The sequence below is a fragment of the Rana temporaria genome, chromosome 6 (genome assembly GCF_905171775.1).
Source record: "Rana temporaria chromosome 6, aRanTem1.1, whole genome shotgun sequence".
Lineage (NCBI taxonomy): Eukaryota > Metazoa > Chordata > Amphibia > Anura > Ranidae > Rana > Rana temporaria.
The window spans coordinates 108,234,575-108,250,187 of record NC_053494.1 but is presented as its reverse complement, the minus strand read 5'-3'; the positions used below and the strand labels follow the sequence as shown (position 1 = coordinate 108,250,187).

Below are 15,613 nucleotides of genomic sequence, written 5' to 3'. Positions count from 1 at the left end.
ATGGCTACTCTACACAATGCATTCATATGGGCTCCTTATGCATACAAGGTCACAGGTGGTCTTTTGACCCCACCAAAATAAATAAAATATTATATATATATATATTATATATATATATATTATATTATATTTACCAGTTTGCCCAGCGGCTCACTCAATTATACATCATCTTGAGGGTATACTATACACCACATAGATTGCAGTTGATGGGGGTTGCAGACTGAGGACACTTGCACTAGATGTAAGCGCGACCATGGAAATCTTATTCACCTCCTGTGGAGATGCCCCAAACTACATAAATACTGGGCCGAGGTGGTGATTACTGTCAATTTCAGGGTATCTATACCTATGGACCCCAGGGTGTGCCTACTGGGTGTATTGGAGGAGTTTGTGATAGAGGTGTACACCAGGGAGGCTGTTCAAAGAGTGCTATTTCAGGCTAGAAAGTTGATTATGGCTTACTGGAAATTAGAGAGCCCTCCGACCTCGAGGGAATGGATTGGTACGATAGGAGATATGCTACGTATGGAGAAACTTATATACCAACACAGGGGGAGTACACAGAAATTTGAGATTCTTTGGGCTCCGTGGCTAGATACGCCGGGCTTTCTCCGGTGGACCTGGTCATGGACAGGTTGTTGGGACTGAATGTGGGGTGAGTAACTCAGTATAGAAATTTGAGGGTAGAAGAAGTGGTGGCACTGTAGTAACAATAACACTGCTGTATTATGTTTTTGATGGCTGTTTGTATGGTCATGTTGATCAATGTATCGTTGTCAATAGCTGTATACCACTTTTTCATCAATAAAAAATAAAATATATTATATATATATATATATATATATATATATATATATATATATATATATATATATATATATATATATATATAATCAGTTTTTTAAGACCAAGTACCGATACTTTTTCTCAAGTACTCGCCGATACCGAATTACATTTTTTTTTATTTTATTTACATTCATATAACTAACTTTTTTTTTTTGGTGGAAAGGTGGGGAGGGGGGTTATTGTTTAGGGTGGAGAGAGGGGGAGGGGGTTACTATTTTAGGCGGAGAGGGGGGAGGGGAAGGGGGTATTTGGGAACCCAATCATTGCACTATAACACCCAGCAGACCTGCCCTCCCCCTCCAAGTTTCTGCAGCAGCAAAGCCTGGCTCAGTGTAGGACACACTACTCACCAGGCAGGCAGATCTGTCACCTCACAGCCACCCGCAGAAGAGCCAGAGGAGGAGAAGCACATCGCCGGAGGACACAAAAAACGGAGCGGGAGAGGGCAGGGCCGGCCGGCACTAGTGGGGGCGGAGCCGGCACTAGTGGGGCGGAGCCAGTGCAGGTCCACTGTGGGGAAGGGAAATCCCCACTGGCAGCTGAAACGTCATTGGTTGTTAAAGAGGAAGTAAACCCTGATGGGTTTTACTTCCTTTTTATTTCCCTGCAAAGGTAAAGCATAATGGGCTACTATGCATCACTTACCTGAAACCGAAGCCTGCGATGTCACCGAAAGAAAGACAAAAGATAAATAATTTCAGAACTTTTTCCACCTTTAACCCTTTCACTGCCATGTCCGTATGCCATACGGACCTACAGAAGTGCCCGCAGGTGGCCAAGTCCGTACACTGTATGGACCTCTTTTCTCCCTCTGCTATAAGCTCACGGTCACTTCAATGACCATAAACTTATATCAGAAATGTTCAGCAGACTTTGCTGAACACTTCTATATCTCTGATCAGCGAAGTACAACCCGCTGATCAGAAGTATTAACCTGCCACAAAGTATCCCGCTTACAATACGCCAAACAGCACAGAGACAAGCCTCAAACCTTCTGGCACAAAGACATTTACAGTGATGAGACCAAAAAAGCTTGCTATGGGGGAACCTGAGCTGAGCTGCAGCACAGTGTGTCCATTCAGACATGGAGCTGCTATTCGGCCTTGCCCCCTCTCTCTCCTGATTGGCTAGCTGACTTTGATCGACAGCCACTGGAGCCAATATCACCGCTGCTGTGTCTCCTTAGACAGAGGCAGCTCAGGTAAGTATTAGGGGGCACTGGGCAGGCTGCTACACACAGGTTTTTTTCATATTAATGCATCAAGATAAAAAACCTTCTGCCTTTATAAATAATTTAAGTGGTTAAAGTGCCCTCATTTACAGATCAAAGTTTATCCCTTTGATCTAAAGAACTAAATGTTACAATGTTTCTCAATATCTTTCAGAGCTAAGCAATGTTGATAAACATAATGGTTGTTTTTTTTTGACAGCTGTAAGTGAGCAGAGAACAGCTCTGCACTTGTTACATGAATGAATCGTGGAAATCCCAGATTAAGATCGTTGGGTGAATCGAGATCTCGATTTTTTTAATGATTAATCGTGCAGCTCTACTTTGTAGATTATTTGGCATGTGGCCAGATATGTACTGTGAATTCTAACATTTCTTATACTGCCCACTAGATGGCGGTTTAATCCCTTTCTACACACACACACACACACACACAGCAGTGGCGGGAAATCGCATGCGATTCGGACAGAATTTACACCACATTCCTGGTCAAATCACATGTGATTCTTTGCACTGCGATTTGCTCCCATTCATTTTTTATTGACGTAAATCGCACCGAAAAGTATCGATTGGGGGGACTTGCTCAAATGCTTGGTATGGGCACTGCCGGTACACACACACATATATATATATATATATATATATTATATATATATATATACACACACACACACACATTAATTATTTATCTATAGATACACACATACCTACAGTGTATACATACACTCAATAGTCATAGTCACTTTTTCCACACATCTAAATAGATAAACCTTTTATCCTATCATTTTTGTTCCTGACAAGCCAGGATTTACTCATCTAGTTTTCAACATAAAATCACATCCCTTCTTGGCGAAGTCTCTCTTCAAAGCCCATTTGAACATAAGCCAGAAATGGGGTAGAAGCTTTTAACATAATTCCAAAAGCTTAGACGGCCAAGTGCTAATGCTTACAGTAACTTGATTGCTCCCCTCCACTGGCCATTGCTGGGGAGAAACCAAGGCACTTTAAGCATTAACACTTGTCAATCTAAGCTTTTGGAACTATGTTAAAAGCTTCTACCCTATATTTTGCTTAAAGCGGGGTTCCATCCACGATTTTTTTTTTTAAAAAGTCAGCAGCTTCTAACAGTGTAGCTGCTGACTTTTAATAAGGACACTTACCTGACCTAGTCGCCCGCGATGTCGGTCCCACAACGGCGATCGCCCTGGCGCCTCCATCCTTACTAAGGGAAACAGGTAGTGAAGCCTTACGGGTTCACTGCCCGTTTCCTACTGCGCATGCGCGACTCGCACAGCGCTTTGTGAATGGGTGGCTGCCTCCTGGGATACACACAGTTCCCAGAAGGCAGCGTGGCTCATTCAAAAGAAGACATGGCAACGTAGGACGAGCCTGAAGATCCTCTGCGGTGGAAGAAGAGGCAGAAGATCTACTTCCGCATAGCAACCTCCCTTTAAGGTGCGTATAAAAAAAAATTCTATTTATTTTAAGAATTTTAGGGGGGAAAAAAAATGTGTGGAACTCCATTTTAAGTTCAAATGGCCTTTAATCTAAATTGTTAAGACTTAGTTCTGTGGCACTCATATGAACAGGAAGCTTCCTACTTGTTGCCATCTTTGTAAATCACCTGCACCTAGTACATCTTTATCTAGCCCCTCTGCAGTTTTCTCTGACTGTGTTCGTTTTAACATTAACCTGAAATGATTTAACTTTGACAAGGCAACAGAGATCTGGCTTAGGACTATATATGTTCAACTTGTGAGTTACAATTACATTTCATTACTTGTTATGTGTAATCATCACTGACAACTTTAAACTACTGTGGTGCCTAGGTGCAGAATGTATATAGGATATAATTATAGAAGGACTTATGCCTTGAGAAGCCATTGAGTTCTCACTCCTAACTATGGCCCAGATTCACGTAGAATCGCGGCAGCGTAACGTATAGCATGGATACTTTACACCGCCGCAAGTTTTCATCGCAAGTGCATGATTCTCAAAGCACTTGCATGAAAACTTACGCTGGCGGCCTCCGGTGTAAGCCCGCGTAATTCAAAGGGGCGTGTGCCATTTAAATTAGGCGCGCTCCCGCGCCGGACCTACTGCGCATGCTCCGTTTTGAAATTCCTGCCGTGCTTTGCGCGAAGTGACGTAATTTTTTAGAATGGCGACGTGCGTAGCGTACTTTCGTATTCCCGGACGTCTTACGCAAGAACAAAACATTTTCAAATTTAGACGCGGGAACGACGGCCATACTTTATACAGCACATACGTGTGCTGTGTAAAGTTAGGGCAGCAAAAACGACGACTAACTTTGCGACGGGAAACTAGACTAGCAGCGACGTAGCGAACGCGAAAAACCGCCGTGGATCGCCGTAACTACTAATTTGCATACCGGACGCTGGTTTACGACGCAAACTCCCCCCAGCGACAGCCGAGGTATTACATCCTAAGATCCGACAGTGTAATTCAGATCACAATTCGGATCTTAGGGCTAACTATGCGTAACTGATTCTATGAATCAGTCGCATAGTTAGGAAGACCCTAAAACAGAGATACGACGGCGTATCAGGAGATACGCCGTCGTATCTCTTTTGTGAATCTGGGCCTCTGTCTTTATAGGATATCTAGCTTACGATGTTAATCCACTTCAAGGGATTCCAAATCACTCATGTCACTAAATCATAACAATAATGCAGCAAGTAGGCCTCAAAGTCCTGATATGCATGCTTGTTTTGGGTCAGTGACTCAAAATACTAAACCCTCTGGACCAGCATGCTCACCAGTATGCCAGTCACATGAATTTTTCAGTACATATAGTATCCTTGTACTTAGTTTGTATTAAAACCAAAGAAAGACAAACAGCTCACAAGAGCACGGACTCTTGTCCATTTTTGTTTGCAATGTATGCAATTAGTATGATTTGTTGGCTCAATTTTTAACTGGGTGTTTGCAGACTGAAGGGTCATGGCAGATGAGCAATCCAAACTTGCCAGGAACAGGATCGCTTAAAAGCCGGATGGCTAGTCTAGCTAGCTAGACTAGCAAGATATTACACCCTCACTAGAAAATGTGTTTTTCCCACCTCCATGATTTTGCCAGGATGTATCGGCAGCAGTAAAACCGCCTGTCTGATATGGCGCCAATGGCCAGCTTACACAAGAGCTTTCTAAAGAACCTTGCAGGCAAACAGTTCCTACAGTGGGCTAAACACTACTTGGGGAAACCATTCATTCATCGGACAAAGGAGATGTCTAGAATTGTTCAATGATGACCTTGAACTGTGTATGGTATTGTTCCTTGCAAGGTTTGAGGCACCATATAAAAAAACAGATCTAAGTGCAAAACAACATTCAAATCAGGTAAGCTTTTAGTAGATGTAAACCCTCACATATACCCAGTGAAGTGAACAGCCTCAGATGATCCACAGAGATGAAACAAATCTCCCTACATGTGTTTTACTTGTATATGTGCTGTCTTTGGAATTTTCTCTTCCTGTTCCACCACTGAGTGTGAGGTTTTGGCATACACTATGTGAGAGCCGATTGGAGGAACGGCACACACCCTCACTCCACATAGGCAGAGGAATGAAGGAATGTGCAGAGCTGTGCCGTGAATAGACCAGCTGTCTGTTAATCTATTTATAGTAACCTCCCCTGACACAAATTTCAGGCTGGTTTTATTTCTTGTGTCGGAGAGCTTGTCAGAATTTATCATGCTGATAACAGAAGAACCAAGCAGCAAAAAGACAGGAGACTTAGGGCTTTGGAAAGAGATACGTAAACACTACAGATAGATTTGCCCAGCTCAAATTTCATGAATAGGGTTTACATCCAAACGATAAAAGTATTTCAACATTAAGAAGTAAATTCTTCTTTCTGGTCTCTACACCAGTGGACATTACTGATCACTTTACCTCTGTTGTAAGTAAAATACTCCTAAACACTGCCGAGCCTCAGCCTGGCTGGGGTTAGCCTAGTGCTTATAAGCTCCAGGTGTCTTATCTGCACCACATTCAGCCCAGGTTCACACACATGCGGTATTGACACCCACAGGGAACACAGCACTGAAACCAAGAGCGAAGAAATCCATCTTCACTCATCACAGAAGAGATGGAGGAAGGGATGTTCTTCCATCTCCTCTGCAGGTAGCCAAACTGACTGCTTGCAGCAGCCCCTGGCTACCTAGTGGAACACAAAAGACTGAAGACAGCAGCAGGTGGGGGGGCGGCTTCCTTCTGATCCCTGTAAAATGTATTGGGCGGCTGTGAAGTTGCTCGGATCACTTCTACCTAAAAGATGATCGCCAGCTGTTAAAATCTATACCAGCATCATGGCTGAAGTTGTCTCTATGATCCTAGTATAACCACTTTTCAACAGTACAGTTGAAAAGTTTTAGGCAGGTGTGAATAAATGCTGTTGCGTAAGAATGCCTTCAAAAATATTTATTTTAACCACTTATTCTTCTACCTATTTTTGGTAAAAAAATCACAATATAGGGGATAGTTTTATTGCATTTTTATAAAAAATAAAAAATTTACTACTAATGGCGGCGATCAGCGATTTTTTTCGTGACTGCGACATTATGGCGGACACTTTGGACAATTTTGACACATTTTTGGGACCATTGTCATTTTCACAGCAAAAAATGCATTAAAAATGCATTGTTTACTGTGAAAATGACAATTGCAGTTTGGGAGTTAACCACAAGGGGGCGCTGAAGGGGTTAAGTGTGACCTCATTTGTGACCTCATTTGTGTTTCTACCTGTAGGGGGGTGTGGCTGTAGGTGTGACGTCATTGATTGTGTTTCCCTATAAAAGGGAACACACGATCAATGACGGCGCCACAGTGAAGAACGGGAAAGCTGTGTTTACACACAGCTCTCCCAGTTCTTCAGCTCCGGGGACCGATCGCGGGACTCCAGCGGCGATCGGGTCCGCTGGTCCCGCGGTCACGGAGCTTCGGCTGGGCACTTAAAGAGGATGTACCTGTACGTGCTTGTGCCCAGCCGTGCCATTCTGCCGACGTATATGTGCAGGAGGCGGTCCTTAAGTGGTTAATTGTTTTTTTTTTTTATCAATTTACAAATTTCCAAGTGAGCAAACAGAAGTAAAATCGAAATCAAATCAATATTTGGTGTTTACCCTTTGGCTTCAAACTAAGGGTGCACCAAATGGGTTTTTTGGTGCCGAAACCAATACCAAAAATTAAAAATACACTAGGTCGAAAACTGAATCCGATACCGAATTATTATTTTTTTTTAGATTTTTATACAGGAGATGGTCAGAGACTGGGGACATGGTACAGGAGATGGTGAGAGACTGGAGACATGGTACAGGAGATGGTCAGAGACTGGGGACATGGTACAGGAGATGATCAGAGACTGGGGACATGGTACAGGAGATGGTCAGAGACTAGGGGACATGGTACAGGAGATGGTCAGAGACTGCAGACATGGTACAGGAGATGGTCAGAGACTGCAGGCATGAAATAAGAGATCAATGCAGCCTCACCAGTGCCCGTCAGATGCAGCCAGCCCGTGTCCCCAGTGCAGCCAGCCTGTGCAGGGGAAGAGAGGGAAGAGAGAGGAGAGCTGCCGCAGCCTGGTTTATTAGAGCGCCGGGAACAAAACAGCTTTCATTTTAATAGCTGTGTGTTCCCCGCCGCGCGCCGTCACATACAGCCCCTCCCTCTTGTCCGGGGAACTTTGATAGACAGATCACCCGTCCCAGGATTGGACAGGTGATCTGTCTATCAAAGTGCTAACATTTGCGCAGTGGCTCTCTCTCTTTTGTGCTATACGACACCCCCGTAATGGGCAGCACTAGGGGTGGGGGCAGAGCCCGGACCCATTTTTGGCTCGATTTTCAGGCTTTTTTCTCTTTCGGCAAATTGTCGAAAAGGCAATTTTTCGGCCGATATGTTTCGGCGGCCGAAACTTCAGTGCATCCCTACTTCAAACCAGAATCAATTCTTAAGGAAATAATTCCGGGCGGCTGCAATTTCAAAAATCCTTTTATTGACGCTTCCTATGACAAGTGGTTGACAGATGGAGCAGAGGGCAAAGAGGTAGACGTATTTCGCGCAAATATTAGCGCTTTGTCATTACCTATTGGTAATAGTGACCACAATCACCTATATACTGCTCTAATATGTCATCATTAGGTTACAGTTGAACTAACCAATTAAAATTAGTACTCAGCTGGTGTTACAAAGAAAACCCGGCTAGAATACACGGTAATTACACTCAAATCTGATGTAAAGACTTCGGTCCAAATCCACTGCCAGAAAAAATCTGATACACCAATTGAACTTGGAGCAAACTCGACACATCAGTCAAAATCATTGTATAGTTACAACAACATACACAAAATAATAGAAAACATGTATATATGTATACACACACAATTAGGTTGATGTTGAGAACAAATTATTTTAAAAGCAAAGTGATAAAACATCATGAGGACCGACAGCATCAATTCTTACACTTGCACACTCACAAAGTCAGGGATTTTGTAGGATTAGAGTCAGGTGTATAATTAATCAATTATACCAAACAGGTGTTAATGATCATCAATTTCATATGTAGGTTGAAACACAGTCATTAACTGAAACTGAAACAGCTGTGTAGGAGGCCTAAAACGGGAAGAACAGACAAACTCTGCTACCAATGTGAGGTTGTGGTTGTGACCGTTTCATGTCACAGGTCATACACCATGGCAAGACTGAGCACAGCAACAAGACACAAGGTAGTCATACTGCATCAGCAAGGTCTCTCCCAAACAAAGATTTCCTATTTAAAGTTTTATTTTATTAATGAAGAAGTAAAATCATACAAAGTATAGCATGAAGCACTCAGTACATATCATTCAAGAAAAAAAAAAAAACAACAAAAAAAAAAGAAACAGCGATCAATAAATAATGAAGATACAGTTCAAATTTCAATGTACATCTTAAGTTAATCTAGCATCATGAAGAGAGAGTAATAAAAATATAAATTAATGTCCCCGTAGGAGATCTCCTACCCATCTATGTGTAGCCAGAGTTGAAGAGGGACGAGGATCCAAAACAACGCTTTTCGTACAGAGTCTCAACCGACACCCCGTAAAGGGAGCATACTGTGTCGGATAAAAGGATAGCAAAATTTAATAACGATGAGAGACTTTTGTGACCCTAGATAACCTCGGACCCCGCTCAAAATGTTGAGAGGAACTCTAGACCTCCTGACGTATCCTAAGGGATGTGTGAGTAGAAGAACCTCCCACTCCCCAACCAAACTCTCCCCCTCCCCCAGGGTGTTCCCCCGAAAGTGTCGTCTATTAAAAGACTAGTATAATAACTAAAACAAACATCTCAAAGCGTGTCTTGTACTAAAGGTATCATGACCGTAGGAGAAGGAAAGGAAGAAAGGAAGAAAGAGAAGAAAAAAAAAAAAGGGAAAGAACCAATAAGAAAAGAGTTGATTGCCAGTAGTCCAATTAAGTACCTGAGGGGGTCAGAACCTGACCCGGCGATAGGGAAACGCCCACATGTCTGGCCCAAGGTTCCCATATGGCATCAAAACTATCCCTGGTATTGGAGATAGAGCTGACCATTTTTTCCTGCGTCATGATCCATGAAATCTTCCCCTTAGCTGCTAAGAACGAGACCCTAGGTTGCTTCCAGGCTGCCGCTAGAGTGGTTTTAGCTCCTATGAGCATGAAAGCTATCAGTTTTTGTATGGGTTTGGAGACTCGAGGAATTTCGGAAGCTAGCAGAGCGATATGCGGGGATTTCTCCACCTGTACTCCCGTAACTTTTCTGATAAGGCAAAAGATTCTGTTCCAGAATCCCCTGATTCTGGGACACTCCCACCAAACGTGTAGCATCGTGCCATGCGTTTGACAGTCGCGAAAGCATAATGGGGAAGACGTAGGAAACATCGCAGCCAATCTACTGGGTACCAGGTACCACCGCATCGGAACCTTTATGTTAGCTTCAGCTAAGGAAGTATTCACTAGACCTTTGAAAGTTTTCAAACCTACCTTGTGCCATCTATTCAGGTCCCAGGTCATCCGCAGATCCCTCTCCCATGCCTCCATGTATGAGAATTTTGTGGAAACCTCGGACAGAGCTCTGTATAATATGGATATTCCCCCCTTGTGTTCCTTCATTTGTTTACACCAACTTTCGTAACTAGTAAGAGTTGCGTGCCTGAAATTGTCAGACCAGTGGGATGAAACAAAGTTAGAAATTTGGGTGTGCCGGGCTCTTTCCGATAGCGGTAAATCAAGTGTCCTCACACAATGCTCCAGTGAAAGTGTGCCCGTGGCTGTCAAAAAGTCGCCTATTCTATAGATCAGAGGCTGATTTGCATGCAGAGATGTTCAGCTTTTCAATGCACCAGGTGACATATATACAATGTGTGAGATCCCACCACCGAAATTGTATATCAGCTTACCAGATAGCAAGCCTTTAGTGCAGTTGGCTATAGCCCAGCCACGGCCTTTGAATCCCCTGGGCTAAGATGTTCCAAGATTCCCAATCAAATGGCAGACTTGGAGTTGAAAGCGATGCTTGTTTTGCGATTTAAGACACCCAGCACCTCCTCAATAATCACAGTAACGTGATAAGCGTAACCCAATCCGGTTCACATGCGGGCAGGAAGATAGAAAGGGACGCAATAGCGTGATATCGTAGGTAACAGATTTATTAAAAAAAGTATTGTACTTACACTTAGACAGTATAAACACAGCATATAAACAGGTAAAAAAGCCGGCCGGCTTACGGAGCCCTCCTCCTCGGCGTGATGACGTCACTGACGCTGCCTCCAGACGCGTTTCGTCCTATTGGACATTCTCAATGGGGGTAGGGCTAGCAGCAGTGTGTCATCTTATATAACAGCCACTCAATGCAAAGGGAGGTCCATAGAAACTGACCCCGCCATCTTTGTTGAGGGAAAAATTTCCCATACAACCGCGCATAATCTCGCGGCCAGGGAAGAGAGTATAGAGCATTCGCCAACGTTCTATAACGGAGATGAAAGTACTCTCACTACGAATTGATAACGTAAATATAAAATTAGATTAAATTTAAAAAGTGTAGTCTTAATACCTACAGCATAGAGAGAGCTGAGGAACCGAGGGAAAGACTAATGTCTGGCACAAGACAAGGATCCCTTGGCTCACTGTGGCCATCTTGTGGACAAAATTAAAAACTCTTTTTGAAAAGAGTGAATTCATTCGTAACAATATATAATTTAAGAGGAATCAAGCCTCCAAACTAACATGAGGTTATAATGGGTTTTATTGACCTTGTTAATAGGAGATTCTCAAGATCTCATATAACATTTAGTAAAGTCCTTATCCAAAATTCCTTTGATTCATTATGTTAACCCAAATATATAAGGCTTTATAGTGTACTAAAGACAATTAAGGAAATTTAGTGCTATTAGAAATCTATAAATATTATATGAAAAAAAGTAAAAAGAAAAAAACCAGATCACAGGGCCTGTTATAATACACACCCTATGGTCAGCGTGATCCGAGGGTCTTTAATGGTCCAAGGATATCAATATTAAATAGTGTATATAAACTATTCTACCTTTAGTGCTAATTGCATTAGTTATCTTATATGAAAGTGAATACACACATATGTCGTGAAAAATTACATTAATTATAAATCCACCCAGTTTTTCGAAAAACTCAAGGGGGAAAGGCCAAAGAACGGCCAAAACTCGTGCTAAAAATATACAAACAAATCCATCTAATGTAAAAAAATATTATTTTTATGTGAAAAATTTTTTTTTTATTTGTTAATTTTTATGTGAAAAAAATTTGATTTGAAAAAAAAAATTTTTTCTTTATATTTTGAGGCTATAGTACCTCCTTTAAACAGAATATGCGAATCGTATAGGAGCAGACTCTAAATCTAAATATTAAACCCAAAATGTTAACATAATTACAGTCTGGGATTTACTTAAAGATTGACTTAAATTTTGACTTTAAAAAATTTTTTTTTCTTTAAAAAAAACGCGTCTGTTTCTATGGGACCCTATGCAAAGGTTCACATCAGGCGTTGTTAATGAAAGCGTTCACGTCAGTTTCCATGTTCAGGCCATGGGGGCTATATGCTTTCAAACGATGGATCCACCCCATTTCCATTTTAGAAATTTCCCTCACAAGATTACTTCCCCTCCAATGTGCCTTATACTTGTCAATCCCAAGGAAAAGGGTATTGGAGGGGTCCTTGTGATGTTTAAGCCTGTAATGGTTGGACACGGAGTGGTTCCTAAAGCCCGCTAGGATTTTTGTGATGTGTTCATTAACCCTTACTTGCATTGATCTCTTGGTCCGGCCTACATATTGAAGCCCGCAAGGGCATTGGACCAAATATACCACCCCTGTGGATGCACAGGTGATGCATGGTGCAATTTTAAATTCTTTTGATGTAACTGTAGAAATAAATGATGTTACACATCTTTGGTGATTACTACTAAGGGCACATACTCGGCACTTATTGCATTTGTAGTAGCCTTTAAGCTGATCGAAAAAACCAATACCTCTAAGGGGAGGGTCAATAACATTAATAGAGATCTTATTTTTAAGAGACTGCACCCCTTTAAAGATCACCTTGGGTTTTAATGGTAAAATTTCCCTCAACACTGGATCACTCCTGGCAATATGCCAATGCTTGTAAATTAAATGTGAAATAGAACGGTGTTGGATGGAATATGAGGTAATGAAGGGTACGCCATCCGAAAATTGACTACCCACACTCCGTTCTCTTTCTTGTAGAAGTTCACTTCTATCTAGGGTTGTGATTTGGTCTAGGGTTTCTTTCAAGGATCGCTCATTGTACCCTTTCTCCAAAAACCTCTCAGTTAGGACCCCCGCTTGATTCAAGAACTCCTGGTGGTCCGAACAATTGCGCCTTAGCCTGAGGTATTGGCTCTTAGGGACCCCTTTTAGCCAGGGAGCATGATGACAGCTGTCAGTGGGGATAAAGGCATTGCGGTCCGTATCCTTGAAATAAGTGGAGGTGACAAAGGCACCATTTTTTATACTAATCTTCAGGTCCAAATAATGGACACTAACTCGACTTGCCTCATGTTTTAATTCAATCCCCCTGGTGTTAGAGTTGAGATCAGTAATAAACCGATTGAGATCCTCATACTCACCGGCCCATAGGAGGAGGATGTCATCGATGTACCTTGCCCATAGGGCCACTTGGGGTACATTTCTTAAAAAGATGACATCCTCCTCCCATTTGGCCATAAATAGATTGGCCAGACTAGGGGCATATTTTGCCCCCATAGCCACCCCCGTCTCCTGCTTGTAGAACTCATTATCAAACCAAAAATAGTTTGATCCGGCGGCATACTTAAGTAGAGCCATAATAAATTCTATCTGTTTGGTATTTAGGCCTGATTCTCTAGACAGAAAATACAGAACAGCCTCCATGCCTAAGGCATGGGGTATGATGGTATATAAAGACTTCACGTCTATAGTTACCATCCACATATTTGGAATCACTGTAAAACTGGACAGGATGTTCATTATATGTCTCGAGTCCTTGACATACGAAGGCATCCTTTTGACTAGAGGCTGTAGATAGAAGTCAATATATCTGCCCACCCGGGACGTAATCGAATCTATCCCACTAACAATGGGACGTCCCGGGGGGCAGATAGGATCCTTGTGCAGTTTCGGGAGATAATATATTGTGGGGGTTCGAGGCGCCTTGGGAATAAGAAACAGTTTTTCCCTGATGGTAAGTATGCCTTCAAACAAACCCCTTTCTACAAGGATTTCCAAATCCCTTTTAAATTTGAGCTTTGGGTCCCCAGGGAGAATAGAGTAAGTATTGGTGTCGTCAACAATATTGTGCATCTCCCTCATGTAGTCCACTTTGTCTAACACCACAATACCCCCTCCCTTATCCGCTGGTCGAATAATCAAATCTTTATTGTTACAAAGGGAATCTAATCCCTCCTGCAGATCTTTATTAAGTTTTGCCTTCTTAATTTCCATAACCTCCAGGTCCCTTAATAGGACATCCCTAAAAGTTCTTAGAGATGGTGCCATTCCACCCGGAGGGTTAAACAAAGAAGAATTGGCAAGGCCTGAATGAACATAGCCATTAGATATCTGTCGGTCAGTGGGGGTGATTCCCGCCATGTACCTCTTAATATGGATCCTTCTAATAAATTTATGTATGTCCATATACGTACTAAACCTGTTAAGACTTTGTGGGGGTGCATATTTCAACCCCTTATCTAATAAAAGTTTTTCTGGGTCTGTCAGGGTTTTGGTACTAAGGTTAAAAATACCCCTTCCCACTACGTTTTGGGGCGTTTGGACCCTGTGTTTCCTCCCCCCTCTGTTTCCTCTCCTCTTTCTACCAATCTTTAAAGAAAAAAAAAAATTTTAAAGTCAAAATTTAAGTCAATCTTTAAGTAAATCCCAGACTGTAATTATGTTAACATTTTGGGTTTAATATTTAGATTTAGAGTCTGCTCCTATACGATTCGCATATTCTGTTTTTTTTAAATCAAAAGATGTTTATTGGTATAGACAATGTAAATCACACATTACACAATACACTGTTATACATATTTCTGGATACCAGTATAAACATTTTGACATTTCCATCAGAAGGGAGAGAGACATTTCCCCACAAAAGAGATACACAGAGAGTTCCACCCAGCAGAACAACCCGCCCCTCGTGCCAAATAAAAATTGCAATTAAACATCCTGTATTAATTTTTTCACTACAACATATATAGAAGTACGAAACATATATAAACAGTGCCCTTCTGGGGCGGAACTAAGCACGATCTGGGTGATACCAATACCAACTTGTCTGTCTCCCCCCTTTTTTTGTTTTTTTTTCTTTTTTTCCCTCTCACTTTTACCCAAGATCATTTAGCGCTACCACCTAAAACATATACAGTGAGGCCTGACTGTAGAAGGTAAAGGCCGGAAAAGGGAGGATGTCGGGAGGGGGGGTAGATGAATGAGGGAGGGGGGGGGGCACAAACCCAGATCTTAGTGGTCTCCAAGCTGTCATAGGTTCCCAGAGGTTCAGTGCGGTAAGGGATCAGCCCATCAACAATCTATCCATGATAAGTTGTGGGGGCCCTAGTCCCGGCACATTGAGCCAGGGTTGCCACATAGAATAAAATTTTCGTGACGCATTTCTATGTTGGTAGGTAATTTTTTCCCTGATCAGCAATCTATTAACATCATCCGTCCATTGCTTGTTTGTCGGTACCCTAGGAGATATCCAGAGCCTCGCAATAGCCGTTCTAGCTATGTATAGCAGGCGGAGTATTGCAGTGTGGCCATTAGGCGAGAGCGATGGAATCTCCAGAGCACCGAGCAAACATATAATCAGATCTTGCGGGATTGGCACTTGATATGCCTGGGAAATGGTGGTAACAACAAAGCTCCAATAACGGAACAATTTTGGACATTTCCACAGCATATGTAGCAAATCCCCTTCTTGTGCACTACATTTTGGACAAAGGGGAGAGTCCCGACACCCCCATCTATGCAAGC

General features: G+C 42.3%; 1 protein-coding gene across 5 annotated transcripts in view; it reads right to left on the bottom strand.

Moving 5' to 3' along the window:
- Positions 1 to 15,613, bottom strand: part of PMS1 (PMS1 homolog 1, mismatch repair system component) — a 140,356-nt gene that overhangs the window by 101,999 nt on the left and 22,744 nt on the right. The gene's annotated exons all lie outside the window — the stretch shown is intronic.